Raw genomic sequence first — 19,702 nt, 5'->3', positions numbered from 1 at the left:
TTGTTGCCTGCGAGGAATTATTACATAATCCGTTTTCTGGTGCCTCTTCTATAAACAAAGTGCAGTCATTTTCTGCAGTTTTCGCAAGTATTTGAAGAAGAATACCTATCACTCACACTCACAGACCACCCAGTCTCGCGTGGCAGTAGCAAATAAACATAAGTAGTGATACCAGCTAACTAACATTGCACATCCTTTGCACTGAGGAGGTAAATGAGCACAAAAGGAGTAAGGACTCAAACAAGCAGCACATCTTTACAGCAGGCAAGCTTCAAGTAAAAAGACGAAGCGTGCATGAGGAAATCTAGGTTTGGTACGCCACAGGAGGAGTCGCGGCAGCTTAAGGTCACAGACCCTACATAGTATCTCCCAATGTATTATTTAGAAAGGATTGTCATTGACCCTTGTGACTAACAACCCTGTACTTGGTTTACTGTTATAGTGAACAGGCTTTAGGTGTTTTATGACTTACTGAGAATGTCGGCTGACCAATGCGGGCGATGAAGAAGGCATCGTCGCCATAACACATGACCTCCTTCAATCAGGAGCTCCTTGCGTAAGTCCTTCCAACAGCCACAGCTAGCGGGCACTAGACTGTAGTCCCTCGGGTCTGTCTGGGAATGTTCATCAAAAACTCCACGGGCCTGTAGGCCCGCTGTAAGAATGTACCCAGAACGTGGCACAGGGTCGGTAGCCGTCCCTGCTTCCTTAAGCTGTGGCTGACAATGTCTAATAGGGTTATATAAAAGGGTAAATGCGGAATCACTGGGACCTGGGTACTAGACAGTATATATTGGGGTGGTCCCAGTACAGTATCATCAATAGTGTTAAACAAGGAGAAAATTCAAATGAAATTCAATTGCAAAAAGCAAAGTACAAACAGAACTTTGTGTTCCAGTGTTATTCAATCACACTGAAACTGATCGTTATTTCTTCAGACAAGTATTGAAGGGCATACATTTTTATATGTAGATATCAACGTGACAGTGCCCAAAGCGAGAAGAGGGGTAGGGAAGGCTGTGATTCAGGGGAGGTAGTGAGGTAGATGCAGTAAAAAATGGTGACAAAAAAATCACAGACAGTTCTGGCATATATTTCTCATATACCTGTAAAGCAGGAAATCAATTACATATTCATCACAGTACGCAATATCTGTGCAGCATTGCCATGTAGCACAAGATTTCACAGTAAAGTAAGTACTGTCGAAAGAACTAGCAATTATCAAGTGTCAACGTTTCAAACCCAGTTGGTGTGTAGTTTTTTCAGGCCTTCCTCGCGGGGTCTTCCTCAGGACAGTTGGTGGGTGGTGTGGGGTGGAGGGGCACCTACAAAGGATAAAGGTTGGTGTGTCACATCCATACTACGATTAAAAGCAAAGTTACAGAAGTCCCATGATCTGGGCTAGGCCAATATAGTTTCGGTGAGTGGAAAGAAAGAGGAAACTCTCACTAATCAATGGTGGAGGATCAAGGGGCTCCGTGGCTATCAATGAAATGAAGGCAAGAGTGAGAGCACACCTGTAGAAATAAGGTGACTGTCAGCCAAATGTATAAAGTGGAATGGAATTCTAAATTAAAAATGATAAAGAGGGCTCTGAGTCACAATACTTACTCAAGGTAATATACCAAAGAATAGCGGTCCAGGCAAATCATGGATACATCGTTAAAGAGGTGACAACATCCTGCATCTTTTAAAAGTCAGGAACCCCGAATAAGTCAAGGGAGAAGGTAGATTTAATCTGGGAGGAGAAAACAAGCCAGCTAAAATTACCGACCCCGTGCGTAGCGGTCAATGATACAATAAAAGTGGTGCTGCCGATTGCTAGTGACTGTGCGACATGCAAGTGCCGCGGAGTGTGTGGGGAGCATGATTACTTGGCTCCAAGCTGAATAGAGCTACACATGGGCTATAAACAAGCTGCCAAAAGCTAGTGAATACGCGGTATGGAAGTGCTGTGGAACGAGCGGGGGGCATGAGTACTATACTATGTGCAGAATGGGAGGGAGCTGCACAAGGGCTATAATCAAAGGCACGTGTAAAAAACAGAGGAAGAAGAGCTGAATGTCTCAACTGAACGACTGTTAGACCCTAAAGGCCATGCATCATAAAATCCGAAGGAGCGGTTAGTGTGAAAAGGATCTAGCCATTGGGTGGTATAGGATTTCCAATCAAATGTGATATGGAAATGTGTACAGGAAAGAAACATTTCTTTCTTGAGTCCCCTCACTCACCAGGGTTTCCCCAGGGTGACATGCTTCTTCATAGGGGCCATTTCAGCTCTCTAGGAACTGAGGCGTGCTGCAACGTGCGAGATTTACGTAGGAACACTATCATGGAAGACTGTGTAGTGCAAAAGTGTGGTGGAGTGGGCTAAAGTGAATTAAAAATACCTTCCTAGTGGGCAAAATATTTTATTGTTGCTCCTAGATTGGTATGCCTAAAAACGGAGTGTGATACAAGTAATCCTAACTATAATGGGCTAGTGATTCTTAGTATGCATCAACATGTTTCGAGCTTACCCCAAGCTCTTCCTCAGGACCACACAGGGAGCTTGCCACTCCTAATCAACCTAAATATGGTAATCTAAACAATAATTAACAAGTGAATGAACGCTGCAACTAATAAAGCATGGGTTATTTACATACATACGATCAAGGCTTTGTTACGTAGAATCTGCGTAAATGGAGAAATCAACAAGGCTAGGGGAAAAAAAGGGCCCCTGTCTCTCGTAGAGTAGGTGGGTATACATTGGTAATTCAAAGCGCATCCATACTCAGTATTACTCCTTATTAGTGCGTGAAATAATCTAGTTCTGTGTGTACTTTCAACCTGTGTAGGAAAAAGGCATGCTGAAAATGATGCCGCTTGTGAACTGACTTTAAAATGACAAACACAAACACACCTTGTGACTTACTCAAGACATACACACATAACACAAAAATGTTGATAGTTTGTCTCAAAGTTACATACTTCAAAAGGAGCAAAATTTTGCCTCATGGACTGTGGAGGGCGAGGAACTCTGGTTCTATATATCCTTGTTAGTTTTCAAAAAGAAAAACGAGTCTTTGTAGCTCCGGGTCTCTTGTGCCAAAAAAGATAGCCTGTGGAGGGAATCACTTACTTCAGTTATCCGTGCTTTGCGGGACAATACCTATACGCCTCCCCACCGGACCGCATCTTAGCGTTTCGGTGGACGGAGACCAACTAAATACCTCCTGCTTCCGCCTAGTCATGGTGTTGTGAGACGAGACCGCAGGTACTGTTTGAAAATGGCCGCCACTTTTGGCTTATTAAACCTCCATCTTAGGGGAACTCGGAGGGTTCGCCGTGTGTTCATTGCGTCATGTATTCTCGCCTAGCAGAACAACTGGTATTTAAAATGGCAATGATTTCAAAATTAAAGATGAAAATGAAGAGTCAAACAAAAATAAAACCGAACAATTTTTAGATGTTTGTCCGCTTGGTCAGAGACCTGTAATTTGCATATTGTCATTCCTGAAACTGAAACGGGTTTATCTGTTTAAAGTAAGCGTGGTTGGTACCACAAACACGGCTAAGATAGCCATTTAGGCAATACATCCTGATAATCATAGTGTGCCCGTCACCCATGATTTCTAATGTCAGTCATTTGGGAAAAGGAGAGCTGTATCTTTTTGTGATCCACTGCTGGATAGGATCTTCAATCTTATTAACATCCTACTGAAGATTAGAGCTACTGAGAAATGGTATAGGGTTGTTTTCAGGAGGTTAATACATGATGCCCTACTCCACTGTGTAGAATAGGGCTGAACCTTTTCTATGAATGGTTAGAGTAATGCGACCAGGACATCAAATTCACACTGCAATCAGATGCAACGGAAATTGTGTTTTTGGACATCAAGATCTGCTGTGAGAATAATGAGCTTTACACCACCCTATTCTGTAAGCCATCAGAAAGCAATTCACTCCTAAGGTGCAATACTCATCACCCAAGGGCCTTACGAGATAACCTACTGGTTGGACAGTTTTTACGGATTAGGAGGAATTGTTTTAAAAAAGCTGATTATATGAGAGAATCCGATGATCTATGTGCCAGACTTCTGTCAAGAGGATATCCCCAAAAAATGGTCAGAAGAGCACTGAAGAGAGCTTGGTTTAGCCTGCGAGATAAATTGCTGATCCCAAAAGACAAAAACAACGTCTCATTACAGAGGTTGATCTGCGTGACAACATTCTTGACTAGGAGCAATGCAATAAAGAAGTTGATTAATAAACATTGGAACCTAGTCTCGGAGGATATTGAACAGTCAACTCCACCAATGCATGTGTTCAGGAAAGCGAAAAGTATCAAGGACCATGTGGTCTATTCTTTTTTGGAACTAGAAAAGACCCCCACAATTCAATCATGTGGAACCTGCCACCGATGGGACACCATAAGTGTGGTCAGTGCAAAGCGTGCATCACCACGATTCAGACAAAAAACCTCACATACAAGCAGCGAACAATTGATCTACAGTCTTTCACAAACTGTAATTCTATGAATGTGATTTATGGCATTAACTGTCCCTGTGGATTACTGCACGTGGGCCAGACACAGCAGAAGGTCAAGGTGAGAATACTCCAACACCAAAGCAGAATAAGATGCATGGCCCAAGGGGCCCCTCTCGTGGAACACTTCTTTGCCAAGGGACACAATCCCGACAAACTACAATGGCTTGTGCTAGAGAAAGCGGAATTGGGACCAAAAGGCGGTGACATTGGATCTATCCTGAACACAAGTGAATCTAAATGGATGGTACGCTTGGACACGATCAGTAATGAATCAGACTCCAGCAATGCTCAATTAGCCTGTTTGATTACAGAATGATAGATACCAGCCAGTAGGGTCCTATAACCACTGTTAATATTGCGTCTAGAGGATTTCTTGTGTTTCAGACCTTACCAAACCACCATTGGTTGAGCCAGGACCGATATTTTCATTGTTGTTCCAATATGACTATTGTTCAAACCCCTACTAAACTTCCTTGTCCATGTACTCCCATGTTACCATGGCATATTCAGCCAATGTGTGCGTGAGCCTTTCTAATTTATTGCATGTGCCAACGTGTCAAATAGTTATTGTTCAACACAATCTCTTATTTTTGACTGCTGTTCCACAATGCTGTTATTGTTGATTGACATTCGCCATCTGCCTAGGTTCATCCATGAACTCAGTGACTTTCAATCTCATCTATAGAATACGAACATTTCATATAAGTGGTACCTCATTGTCTGACGTGTTTTTCTTAATATGGCTGACACATTAGCCTACTCCATTGAATTTGATTGGTAATTATTTTTCACAGTTTGGACATAACAGCTGCACCGAATGTTTCATTATTGATTGGCCCGAATGTGTATACTCAAAATGTTTCACTGTATGGTTATCCCTCTTCATTAATTCAATATATTTGATGAGTGCATAATTACCTTCATTACCTGTGGCAACTTATACTGTATAGCACACATATTCTACACATATGTCCAAGTGTTTACATGAGTTCAACATAGACATGAGGTTACTGCCTGAACTACTGTGAAGTCTGTTTTCACATTCCAAGATGTCCCGGTCGGGCCGCAATCAGCGCCTGCCAGACCGTCAACGTCACGCGCGGCTGCGTGCGTGCAAGCGTCCAGCATTTTTGTCCCGAGTTTATAGAAGCCTTGACTTTCCCGCCCGGTGATCCTTTTCCAGGAGCACATTGGAGTTTCCAGCGGTGAGCGGGGTGTGGTATTGAGGCCACCTCGCGGCTTGTTCTTTCACCCTTGTAACATGTTTATGCAGGATCATCGACGCGATGTAGAGCACCGCGAGCTAGTCAACTTTTATTTTTAGATGACACCCCTATCCGTCGGCACTTATTTAGTTTGCCCTTCCCTACCGGGATACAGCGCATGGGTACTTGAATTCCATTTATTCGTTAAATACTGTCTTGCGTTTTACACTAACCGCTCATTCGGATTTAGTGATGGCACATCCTTTAGGGTCTAACATAGTCGTTCAGTTGAGACATTCAGCTCTTCTTCCTCAGTTTTTTACACGTGCCTTTAATTATAGCCCTTGTGCAGCTCCCTCCCATTCGGAACATTGTATAGTACTCATGCCGACCGCTCGTTCCGCGGCACTTCCATACCGGGTATTCACTAGCTTTTGGCAGCTTGTTTATAGCCCATGTGTAGCTCTATTCCACCTGGAGCCAAGTAATCATGCCCCCCTACTCGCTCCGCGGCACTTGCATGTCGCAGTCACTAGCATTCAGCAGTACCACTTTTATTGTATCATTGACCGCTACGCACTGGGTCGTTAATTTTAGCTGGCTTGTTTTTTCCTCCCAGATTAAATCTACCTTCTCCCTTGATTGATTCGGGGTTCCTGACGTTTAAAAGATACAGGATGTTGTCACCTCTTTAACGATGGATCCATGATTTGCCTGGACCACTATTCTTTGGTATATCACCTTGAGTAAGTGTTGTGACTCAGAGCCCTCTTTATCATTTTTAAGTTAGAATTCCATTCCACTTTATACATTTGGCTGACAGTCACCTTTTTTCTACAGGTGTTTTCTTACTCTTGCCTTCATTTCATTGAGAGCCACAGAGCCCCTTGATCCTCCACCATTGATTAATGAGAGTTTCCTCTTTCTTTCCACTCAAAGTAATTATATTGGCCTAGCCCAGATCATGGGACTTCTGTAACTTTGCTTTTAATCGTAGCATGGATGTGACACACCATCCTTTATCCTTTGTAGGTGCCCCTCCATCCCACACCACCCACCAACTGTCCTGAGGAAGACCCCGCGAGTAAGGCCTGAAAAACCTACACACCAACTGGGGTTGACACATCGACACTTGATAATTGCCAGTCCTTTCAACAGTACTTACTTTACTGTGAAATCTTGTGCTACATTGCAATGCTGTACAGATATTATATACTGTGATGAATATGTTATTGATTTCCTGCTTTACAGGCATATGAGGAATAAATAGCAGAACTGTCTGTGATTTTCTGTCACCATTTTTTACTGCATCTAACTCACTATCTCATCTGAATCACAGCCTTCCCCTACCCCTCTTCTCACTCTGGGCACTGTCATGTTGAAATCTTCATATAAAAATATATGCCCTTCAATACTTGTCTGAAGAAATGACGATCAGTTTTAGTGTAATTAAATAACACTGGAACACAACGTTCTGTTTATACTTTGCTTTTTGCAATTGAATTTCATTTGAATTTTCTCCTTGTTTAACACTATTGATGTTACTCTACTGGACCACCCCAATATATACTGACAATGTCCAATAGATAGGACCCCCGCTCACCGCTGTTACAACAATAAACCGTCTCCCCATTATGAACCCAGGAGGGAATACCAGAGCTTGTCCAGGTGCTTGAAGGAAAATTTGGAGTTAGTGGAATCCCGTCACTCAAAGCCTGTTCCTTGTTGTGAGTGACATTAACCACTGCTATCTTTGTTTGCTTTTGGCCTGCTGTGCGCAAGCGCTAGTTAAGGGTGAGCGCACCCAGTTATGTGGTGGGGGATAACATAGACAAATGGTTTGCAGTCTATGAAGTGGGTCTAAGTGTGCACAAGGACCCAGAGGAGTAGTAGGGTGGTAGTTTATGGAGGTATATTCCCACAGTGGCAAAGGACACACTTCTTACACTAGAGGAGGACCAGACATGCTACACTGCTATGAAGGCCATCCTAGTAAGTAAGTTTAGGCTACACTGCTATGAAGGTCAGTAAGTTAGACAGACTCCTGAGAGGTAAAGGCTCAGATTCAGGGCAATCACAATATTTCATCACAAACATGGCTGAATTTCCTGAATTATGCGAGCATGGCACTGAAGGGCTGGGTGAGGGGCAGCAAGTTGATGATTTTTCGGGGCTGCACGACTTAATTTGAAAGGAGCACCTGCTTGATATTTGTTTTCCAGAGCTGCACTAACACCTGGTTGATAGCAAGTTAACTGACCCCAGGAAACTTGCAGAGGATGCGGACACCTGGGCCAGCACCAGAGTGTCTGAGATGGTATCTGTGGAGACTCCCAATAGGGTGGTCATGGTTCCCACCAGAAAAAGGAGGGGGGCACAAAAAGATAGAGTTCTCCTTAGGCCCCCAAAACATCTCACCGGAGAAAGAGTCAGATTTTCATTCCCAATCTGTCCACCAGAGAAAAACTACCCTGACAAAGGTTAGCAGCCCAAGACTCCCAAGTGCTATGAGTGCTTTGAGTATAGACACTATGAAGGGGATCCCACGTGCCCAAAAGGAGCACCACCACCCACTGGAAGAACAATTCCAGGCGTGGCTAGTGTAGTGTTGGGGAAGGAGTTTGTCCCAGTTAACGGGGGAGAGTTTAGTGGGGTTCTTTAATGTCCCTGGGTGACAGTGAGATGGTTCCTAAGATCCATGTGCCCTTAAATACTACAAATTATAGGCAATGGATCACCATCAGTGGGCATCATGTTGACGCTCAGAGGTATACAGGTGCCAGCATAACTATGGTAGGAAGTCAGCTGGTGTCACCAGAGCCAGTATTTCCCAATGCATTCCACCAGGTTGTGGTGCTTGAAAATAGAGAGGGTCATTATCCAGTGGCCCTGGTTCCATTTGAGTGGGGGTGTTTTCAGGTCTTCTAAAGGTTACTGTGAGCCCTGTAATGCCTGTGGACTGTTTGCTTGTTAATGCCCTTGAGCACACTGCCTGGAAGGAAGTGGAAGTCAAGGCTCATGTGGAGATGTTAGGATTACCTGAGTGGATCTGTGCTACTATGAAGTCCGTGACTGCCCTGGATGGGAGTCAAAAAGTGTTGGAGCCTTGTACAATGGTCCATCCAGCTGCTATGAATGGGGAAAGGTAGAGGGTGCGGGAGGCCAGTCGTGAATGCACTCCAAATGAGATGGAAGGGGCACCTGCGGTGGCCGCCCCGGCTCCACTGAAGAGGGTATTGCCATCCTTGGTGATCTGTATTCACTTGCTGGATGGCATGTAGAATGAGGACCCACCAAGGAGGAGTTCTGTAGGGAACAAAGGTAGTGCCCAACCCTTGAGGGCATGACACAACAGTCTGAAGCCCCAGCAGCAGGTGATGCCTTTGGGAGTCATCACATTTACTGGGAGGACAGCCTCCTTTACAGTGAACTTGGGGCTCTTGTGCACGGGACAGCAAGGACCCTGGCAGTCCCCAAATGCTACAGGGCCTTCCTACTGGAGATTGCTCACTAAATAACCCTGGTAAGACACCTGGACCCAGAGAAGACCTTTTCAAGGCTTGTCCCCCACTTTTATTGGCCTAGGATCAAGAATTCTTCTGATGCATTCTGCAGGACTTGTGTAGCCTTCCAGGCCAGTGGTAAGACAGGGCAGATGCTTAAAGCTTACCATAATTCCTTACTTGACATTGGCACACCCTTTAAGAAGGTGGGCATAGACATTGTTGGGTCTATGGATCCCAGACTGCATCAAGCAACTGGTTTATCCTGGTTCTGGTTGATCATGCCACTAGGTACCCAGAAATAATTCCAATGAGGACGATGACTACAACAGCGGTGGCAAAGGTTCTGATGGGGATTTCTACCAGAGTGGGTTTCTGCAAGGAAGTTCTGTCTGACAGGGGCACAAACGTCCTGTCTTCTTACATGTAGTCAGTGTGGAAGGAGTGGGGGTAACCTACAAGTTCTCTGCTCGTAACCGCCTACAAACAAATTGGCTTGTTTTTGTTGAGAGATTCATCAAGAACCCGAAGGGCATGATTAGAGGTTGCCTGAGGCACTGTGGAATAAGTGGGACAACCTCTTGCCATGCCTGTTGTTTGCCTACAGGGAGGTAACACAGAAGCGAGTGGGCTTTAGCCCCTTTGAGCTTCTGTACGGGCACCCTGTTAGAGGACCTCTGAGTTGGTGAAGGAGGGGTGGAAGAAAGCTCCAGGAAGATTCCCCAGGATGTAGTGAGCTACATGCTAGCCTTCAGAGGCAAAAGAGCTAAGTTGTGGAACAAGGATCATTGGATTGGGCCCTAGGAGGTCATTCAGAGTAATGGTAAGGACACCTACCTGGCGCACCTCAAGCCTCCCAGACAACCCCATAGGGTTCTTCACGGGGTGCTCTATATCAATTGCCTCAAACCCCACTTTGAGATGTGTGGGCTCACAATGGTGTTGACTATAGATGGAGAAGAAGAGAGTGAACCTCTCACTGACCTCGTAGACTCCAAAGAGAAAGATGGGTCAGTGAAGGGAGTAATCCTTCCCCATTGTCTAACTCCTGAATATCAGAGACACTGCCACCAAGTGTTGGGGCAGTTCTTATCTCTGTTCTCCCTTATTCCTGGGACTACCAACCTGTGTATCCATCATGTGGACACTTGGGACAATCTCCCTGTTAAGAGTGAATCTTACAGGTTGTATGAGAAGGTAAGGGCCTGCATTAAGAGTGAAGTCTCTAAAATGCTGGAATTGGGAGTGATAGAACCCTCAAGTAGTCCCTGGTCCAGTCCTGAGTTCTGGTACCAAACCTGCCCAACAGGGCACCACACCTGAACTGAGGTTCTGTGTGGATTATAGAGGGCTAAATTCAGGGACAAAGGCAGATGCTCATCCTATCCCCAGGCTGACGAACCTATTGACAAGTTAGGGACTGCCCAATACTTGAGTTCTTTTGATCTTACATCAGGGTACTGGCATATCGTCCTACAAGAAGGTGCCAAGGAGAGGTCAACCTTCTCCACTACCAATTTTGTGTGATGCCCGTTAGGCTTACAAATGCCCCTGTCACCTCCCAGAGGTTGGTCATCCAGGTCCTGGCTGGTATGGAGGCTTTCTCAGCTGCCTAATTGGCTGATATAGCTGTCTACAGTTGCAGCTGGAAGGACCACTTCTTTGACCTCCAGGAAGTGCTTCAGGCACTGCAACAGGTCGACCTGAATAGCAAGGCCAGTAAGTGCCAGATAGGGTAGAGTTATGTGGTGTACTTGGGACACCTGGTGGGCCTTTATCCATGTAAACAGGGAAGCCTAGCAAGGTATTGATTAATCTACCCTGGCTTTTGGCTGGAGTGGCGTCATGTTGGACTTGGACCTTTCTACAGGTTCACTCCCAAACCTTTAGCCTTCCCCCTCCTGCTTGCTGAAACCCTTTTCTGAAGGCTTATAGGACTCTGCACACTTTGCCACTTCTAACCAGTGCTAAAGTGCTTGTGCTCTCTCCTTTAAACATGGTGGAATTGGCTTTCCTCCAATTATCAGATCAGATTTACTTTACTTGAAAGACTCTAGTAAAGGGGGGTGTGGCCGAACCGAGGACCAAGATAGCCGCATTGTATCGGAGCTCCGACGATATCCCCGGAAAAAACAGCCATCCCGACGGCTATGCGTGACACCATACAGCCACCATAGGATGGCCGCATACTCCATTGACTCCGGCACCCTGTCATATCACTCTGGTCAATCGCCGTCATTGGGGACCGCAAAACCCCCGAGGTGCGCAGGGAGGCCTGCAACACACAGCTGAGCCGGGGGCTCGAGTGGCACACGGACGCCGTCAAGTGCCTGGATTGAACTACATCAGATCCGGGAGCCACCCAACCGGACCACGGAAGCGACAGCATTGCAGCGCGCTCCCGTGTCACCACCACACTGTGCTGATGATAAGGAGAGACCGGGAGTCATTGGACAGCTCCGAAAATTTCAGGTAGGCCTGCCCGGTGCCCCCGGCGTCACAGAGGAGTGGGAACCCACGCAGAGGCCAGTTGACCACCCGCCCTGCTAGCATCACAAACTGCCTGTACCATAGGTCTCAGTGCCCTTGCCCTAAAATCTCTGGGAATTACACCACCCTTGGGACCTCCGCGGTGCACACACAGTTTAGTTTGATTGCGGTATCTATGGCGGGCGTGGCCCATGCTGACTTCATCTGCACACTGGCAGAGCGACCAAATCTGTGGAGCTCAGAGCTAGACACACCTTATATAAGGAGGCACCATCCCTGAAATAAACCGCTGCTGCCTACACTACAACCCCACCAGTGGTGACCCTGCTAGACTGTAGTGAAAAAAGGGGGTTAGTCTCTTCTACACCAGCCCGTATCCCGAGTGCCATAATTGTCGAGTGTAACTGCACCGGGGTAATCATGCCATCAAACATTTGAGGCCCCTTCACAAAGGTCAAGGGCAAAGGGGATCTGAAACAGAGGAAGTTAACTTTTGAAAAGGTAGACGGCGGGACAGATTTAACAGGCACTACTATGGCGGAAGGAGGAGACACTGCCACCGTCCCACCACAGCCCATGACACAAGGTGGTTATAGCCGAACTCAAGGCAGGCTTTAAGGCCTTAGACATACGCTTTGACTCACTAGACAAACACTTGGATAAGATGGGGGCCAGATTAGACCACCACGATAAAAGGCTGGACACTGCCTAAGTTAGAATATCGGACCTGGAGAATGGCTCGGCTCGTGCTTTGAAGAGTCTGGAGAGAATGGAAGGTCTGCTCAAGAACATTACCATAACGAATGAGGACCTAGAAGTTAGGGGAGATGTAACAACATTTGCATCATGGGAGTGCCTGAATCAACAAATACAGGGTGATTGGATGGAATTGGACTTCTTTCCCTATCCAACTCTTCCACCTGGGTTGTGTAAGCGCCAAGATACTCCTTGGAGTGGTAGCAGCGCTCTATAAATGCCCATTACATTTACATTTACATTTACAATTGTGGAGGGCCTCTTAACAGATTTTTTCGGATGGGAATCATTCACTACTAACTTTGTAGTTGAATGAGCACGCAGGTCCCTCTGACCCCGGCCTAACCCTGGCTTTCCCCCTGCCCCATCATGGCACGGCTTCTGAACTTTAAGGGCAGTGATACAGACTTGCAGATGGCCCGGAAATGTGGGGCACTAGAATGGCAAGGTTCCTCCATCTTGCTGTACCCTGACTTCACCGCAATGGTATAAGAGGCCTGTCAGAAATTCACTGCTTTTATAAACCAGGCTACTCAAGGCAGGTCAGAAGTACGGAATGTTATACCCAGCGTGTCTGCAGGTGGATGTCGACGGCAGGGCAAGGATCTTTGTTCCCCCAGCGGAGGTACCAGAACTCCTCAGAACTCGAGCTAACACCGGGCCCCCAAGAAAATCGCCCACGCCAGATCGTTCTCCCCGAATTCCGGACTCCGGCACCAGTATGGAACTGTTCTCCGCCTGCTGAAGGCCTCTTTATATTACATCAAGTTGATAAGTATTGAATGTATATACTTTTTTAGTATTTGATGTGTTGGACGGAGGACAATGGCCGTGCTGACTGCTTATTTCAATTACCGGGGATAAGGTGAAGCGTTGCCTCCCCCCAGTGCTTTGGCACACCTTTTTGGTATGTTCATATTTGTTGATAGTAATGTTTGTCTAAAACTATTACTGAGATTTGGGCTTTCCTCTAGGTTGAGAATGAGGGGGTGAGTGGGGGGTGAGGGGGTTTTCAGGTTGATATCACTGTTTTTCCTTTACAGATGCATGATCATGATGTACAATGTACCCATAGGCCCACGAAATACAATTCATTGCAGGCCCCTAGATGGGATGTAGAGCCAATCTCTCTGAGAACATTACCCTGATGTCCTGGAATGTACAAGGGCTTAACGATACACGAAAGCGTAAACAAGTCCTAAATTATCTACAACGCCATCAGGTGAATATTGCATTTATACAAGAGACACATCTACACCCACAAACTTCTCCAAGCTTTCGGCCAGTTGGGGGCAAATAGATACTTTTCTGGCTATAGCACAGATGCACGAGGGGTGTCAACTCATATACATTAACAGCTGCCGTTCATAACTGTGGAGGTGTACACGGACCAATCGGGCAGATTCCTACTGGTCAAGGGTTGTCTCCTTGGGAACACAATCCTATTGGTCCATGGTTCTGCATCAACAACACACGACCCAGACTTCTTTGTGGAGCTCCAGTTCCGCATAGATAGAATGAAGTCCAATCATATCTGCATGGGGGGGTGACTTCAATATATTACTGAACCTCAGATTAGACAGCACAGCCACCACACCTGACACCAAGCCCAGGGGCAGGCAAAGACTCACTAACTTGCTTGATTGGCATCAACTTATTAGACCCCTGGCGTCACGTGAACTCAGACGTGCCAGCTTACACTCACTACTCAGCCCTGCATCGCCCATGGACGCGCCTAGACTACTGGCTTTTCACACCGAACGTCACAGCCTGGTCAAACAGAATTGATCATCTCCCACACACACTTTCAAATCATGCTCCAGTCGTGCTCAGGCTTTGGATCCAAGGTGCAAAAATAAGGTACAGCAGTGGAGGTTTCCTAAGATGGCTCTGCAGGGCTCGGTATTTGAGGCAGAGTTACACCTCACAGTGGAAGAATACTTTGAATTAAATACAGACTCAATCACAGCTAAGGCCACACTATGGGAGGCATTGAAAGCTTATATACTGGGGGGTTGTCTCTCCAAGAGTGCAGGTATACTAAGGGACTTGAGGCGCACACTGGTGGTAATTGAGGACAAATTGACAGCAATAGAAATGGACAGAGAGGCGTCCCGAACCCCATCTGGTCTTAGGCAGAGGGCAGCACTACTGTCCGAGTTTCAAGAGGCAGCGGAACGAGAAGTACATTTTTGGGGGAAACATGTCACTGCAAGGTGACATGGGAAAGGTGAGCGCCCTAGGCGTACACTAGCGAGGCTCATACACCCCAACCAAGGACCGACATACATCACAAGGTTATGGGGCAAGGATGGAGAACTGATAACTGACTGCGAGAGTATTAGCAGTACTTTATTAGTGTACTACAAGGACCTATACACTACTAAAGTCATATTTAGACAAGGTTGCCTTGGTTTGGCTGAGAGACATGCACAGAGATTTCCTCGCTGAACCATTTACAGTAGATTCATTGATGCAAGCAATTGAGGACATGGACGGCTCTAAAGCTCCTGGCCTGAATGGGTTCCCAGGATTCTTTTATAAGATATTCTAAAGAACGCTGGACCTGCATTTAATCGACATATACCAAGGAGAACATAGAAGCGGGCGAACCTACGCCAACAATGCGGGAAGCGGTCATTACACTCCTCCCCAAGCCAGGCAAAGTCATACAATTATGCGGCTCCAATAGGCCCCTCTCGCTATTGAACTTTGACTATAGAATTTTGACTAAAATGCTTGCCAACAGATTATCCTTGATAATAGACCAGATGATATCACCCGCACAATCAGGCTTTATCCCACACAGATCTGCTGATCTAAATCTGCGCACACTCTTCGCTACCCTCCACAGAATTAACCCCTTACTCCTGGCTGCGGCGGTCCTATTGGATGTCGAAAAAGCATTTGATTCACTGGAGTGAGATTGAACAGCTCTCTAACGTCCCCCTTCACCTCATCTAGGGGAACAAAGCAGGAATGCCCCCTCTCCCCGTTGCCGTTCATCATAGCGATGAACCCTCCTGTATGACACCTGCAAGATAATCACATACATAGGGGAATACAGTTTAAAACAGGGCCCTTATTGTTGACACACTATGCTGACCACATCATCTTCTATGTGGAACACCCAGACGAGAACCTCGACCCGATTCTCCACGAAGTCACGCGCAACAGCGCCCTCTGACTGAGGTCCCCTCCACGTGTAGCGCGGAATATCTACTAACATGGTGTGACGACTCAATCAAATATTTAGGCATTCACATTCACAAAGACCCATCACAGATCTTTCAACTTGAATGAATGAGTGACTAGGTATGAATGTTACTTTTTAGGTTGATTGGTTGAATGATATGTATGCGATGGGTGGGTGTTTCATATTATAAAAACTATCTGGCAGATGCATCAAAGTAAATACCGGGAGCAAATGGGCAGATTCTCAGAATCTGCCCCTTTGCTACCTGTATTTTTGCATTTGGGATGCATCATCCCAAATGCAAAAATCGCAATTTAAGGAATCTCTAAATTGAGATTCCTTAAATTGCGATTGCATTTAAGGAATCCCAAATTGAGATTCCTTAAATGCAATACATGAAAGTCAAAAAAATAGCGAATTCGCTAATAGGGGGAGCAAATTACCATGAAGTTGGACTTCATGGTAATTTGCTAAAACTTTGAAAAAAACACTTTTGTGCATTTTTCAAAGTTTCATGTTGCGCACACACATGCCCTTAGGGCATGTGTGTGTGCAACATATGTGCATAGATCAATTTCAGGGGTGCAACAGGGTGTCATTTTGACACCCTTACACCCTTGAAATTGCATGAACAATTTGCGAGTACTCGCAAATTGCTCATGCAATCTCCAATACATTCCTATGGGCCTGTAGGCCCATAGGTATGAATGGGACAGCATTCCTTAATTGCGACTAGCAATTTGCGAGTAGCAATTAAGGAATGTTAAGGAATCGCTATTTTAATAGCGATTCCTACATGCATAGGCTTTTGCTATTCCTAAATAGCGATTCCTTAAAAATCGCTATTTAGGAATAGCAAAAGGCTACGTCGATGCATCTGCCAGATAGTCTTTGTGGAAAATTTGTGCTTGACTAAATATGCATATTGATGGGCTACTTGCTAAAACAAGAATATATAGAACAATGAATAGTTCATTATAAACATTTTTAAACATTCTCAAATTAGTAAATATATATAATTGATTTATGTGTTTGTGTGGCCTGTACTCAATACTATTTTATGTTTAAAGCATTTTATTGAGCATTCACAAAAGGAAAAGAAAAACAAACAGTCTACACAAAGGAGCAAAGCGTCCGATACAAACATATAAGAACGCACCAGCGCGTTAGGGTCCTGTAAAGAGTAGTGTACATCCAGATGCGATGGCTGGTGCGTATGCTACCATAAGGCGCTCCAAAGTGAACAAACCCCCCTAACTTCCCCTCCTCCCTAAACCCAACCATGTCCCCTCCCTCCAGCCCCATCCAGTGCCTCAGCACAACATCCACCCGCCTCCCCCAAACCGCTCCTCCCCCCCCGGTGCTCTCTTATCTAGGCTCATTGGCCATCCGAGTCTGCTAATGTAGTCAACCTCAACAGGCGGAGATATCTAGGACATGTAAGCTCTGTAAATTCCCCTACAAGCAATGAGTGAAACGGTTGCCATAGTTCATTAAATTGCTCCACCTCTCCTGCCACCATGAGTGACAATTTTTCCATTCCCCGGACATGCCATAATCTATGCAACCACCCTGTAGTGGAGGGGAGTGTAGTGGTGCGCCAATGAATAAGTATATTTTGTACAGCAGAACCCAGTGCTATCGCAATTTGCCTCCCTCTACGGGACTTCAGAGGATACATCAGTCCGTTGGGTAAGCCCAACAGGAAGTATGCTGGAAAGCGGGGCAATTCAATTTCAAAGTTGGAGTCAATCATGTCTAGGACCTCATTCCAGTAAGGGGATAGCATCGGGCATTCCCATAAAACATGAGTGAGGGTGCCCAATTGTCCGCAGGCTCGCCAGCAGGAGGCGTCGATGGTGCGATTCATCTCATGTAATCTCTGAGGCATGTAATACCAGTATGTGGACACTTTCGTAAATGTTTCCGTAAGTCCAGTGTGATATGCGGAGTGTCGGGCTCTATAGGCAATGTTGTCCCACTCCTTACGGCTTAAGGATCTCCCCAGTTCTCTTTCCCATCGTTCCCTACCCTGGTTATAGAGGTGAAAAGGGGAGGGCTGCAAGAATTTGTACAAGTCCGAAATGAGTTTTTTGTCTGAGGTGCGTGTTATAAGTCATTTCTCGTATGGAAGGAGCTTCCGATCTGCTGACTCCCGTATCTGTGGCTGCAGCGCCCAATGGCGCACCTGCATATAGCGCAACCTTTCCACCTCCGGCAATCGATATTCTTTCCTGAACTCTGGGAATGGTATAATGCCCTCCGGGCCATATAGGTGAAAAAGTGCTCTGCATTCCGCAGCCCATCCAGCGTGCAAAAGCCCCCGGTTCTGTGCCAGGGTGAAACTCTGGATTATCGATCAATGGCGTGAACGGAGAGGGGAAGGTGGTAAGTGTATGAGTCAAGTTCGTGGCATCGCACACCCTCTAGGGAACCCGTGAGATGTAAGATGCATATAAATTGGGAGGGCGATGTGTCCGCCGCAAAAAGGCACTTCCTGCAGGGTTCAACCCGCCACTGCCTGGTCCTGAAAAAGCCAGTGTTTGTCTGTCTCCCATTTGCTCCACTCAACCAGATATCTTAGCTGGGCTGCCTGAAAATATTTACGGAGGTCCGGTATTCCCAGTCCTCCTGCCTCAGGTGCCAAGGTAGCCAAGGCCCTCTTGAGTCTAGGTTTACGACCCTGCCATATGAAGCGTGCAATGTCCGCCTGAGTCCGCAGCAGCCATCCTTTCGGGGGCTGCAATGGCAGAGCACGAAACAGGTAGAGCGCCTGCGGTAAGATGGTCATTTTCACCGCTGCAATTCTGCCTAGCCAGGACAATGTGCCCCTGCTCCAGCGGCTCAGTTCCTCCTTAATTTTAGCACCTAGGGCAGTGTAGTTCCCAGTCACCATAGCGGGTAGCGTGGGTGCCAGAAGAATACCCAGGTAGGGCACTAGATCTTTCGACCAGTGCATGGGAAACCGCCTCTGTAAGTCAGCCCTGGTGGCCGTGGTGAGCGAGACGTCAAGGGCCGCCGATTTCCCCATATTCATCTTGAAGCCCGCTATGGCAGCAAAGGCTTCAATCTCAACGATGCATGCAGGGAGCGCACTCCCCGGATCCGCTAACGTCAGAATGATATCATCTGCGTACAGACTGATAGTTTGGGTGTACTCCCCCATCTTGATTCCACGCGCATTCGGATTCTGACGTAATCTCTGGGCCAGGGGTTCCATATAGAGTGCGAATAGGAGCGGGGATAAGGGACATCCCTGTCTAGTACCCCTTTCTATCGCAAATTGATGGGAGCTGCAGCCATTAACCCGTACCACTGCTGATGGAAACTTGTAGCAGTTAAACACCAGAGTGCGAAATTTCTCGCCAATACCTACTTTCGCTAGAACTTTCTCCAGATACGGCCAGCGCACCCTGTTAAAGGCTTTCTCCTCATCGATTGCTAATAACATCCTTTCCCCGGGTATCCTGGAGGCTTTCTCCAGTACATGGACCACTCTCTTGGTGTTATCCACCGTTTGCCTCCCCGGAACGAACCCGGCCTGATCCGATTCCACTAGACCCGGAAGATGAAGCGCCAGACGGGCCGCCAGAATCCTAGAATACAACTTAAGGTCAATATTCAAGAGAGAGATTGGCCTGTAGGAGCCACATTGCGTCCGGTCCTTCCCCGGTTTAGGAATAACCGAGACCGTTGCCCTAAGCAAATCCGGAGGGATAGCTCCAGGAACGGAGAAGGAATTAAATAGGCGCGTGAGGATCGGGGCCAACGCAGTGCAGAAAGTCTTATAGAAGAGAGAAGTATAACCTTCAGGGCCCGGAGCTTTCCCATGTTTAAGCCTGGAGATGGCCGTAATTACCGCCTCCACTCGAATGTCCCTTTCGAGATATTCTGCTTGCACCGGAGTGAGGGAGGGAAGGTCAACCGAGGCCAGGTAGCTCTCCTCTGCTTGTGATGACGGGGGTTCGCCCTTGTAGAGGTCAGCATAAAATCGGCGGAAGCCTTCAGCTATTTGGTCGTCT

The sequence above is a fragment of the Lissotriton vulgaris genome, chromosome 9 (genome assembly GCF_964263255.1).
Source record: "Lissotriton vulgaris chromosome 9, aLisVul1.2, whole genome shotgun sequence".
In the NCBI taxonomy this organism is placed as follows: domain Eukaryota; kingdom Metazoa; phylum Chordata; class Amphibia; order Caudata; family Salamandridae; genus Lissotriton; species Lissotriton vulgaris.
This window is presented reverse-complemented; position numbering follows the sequence as displayed.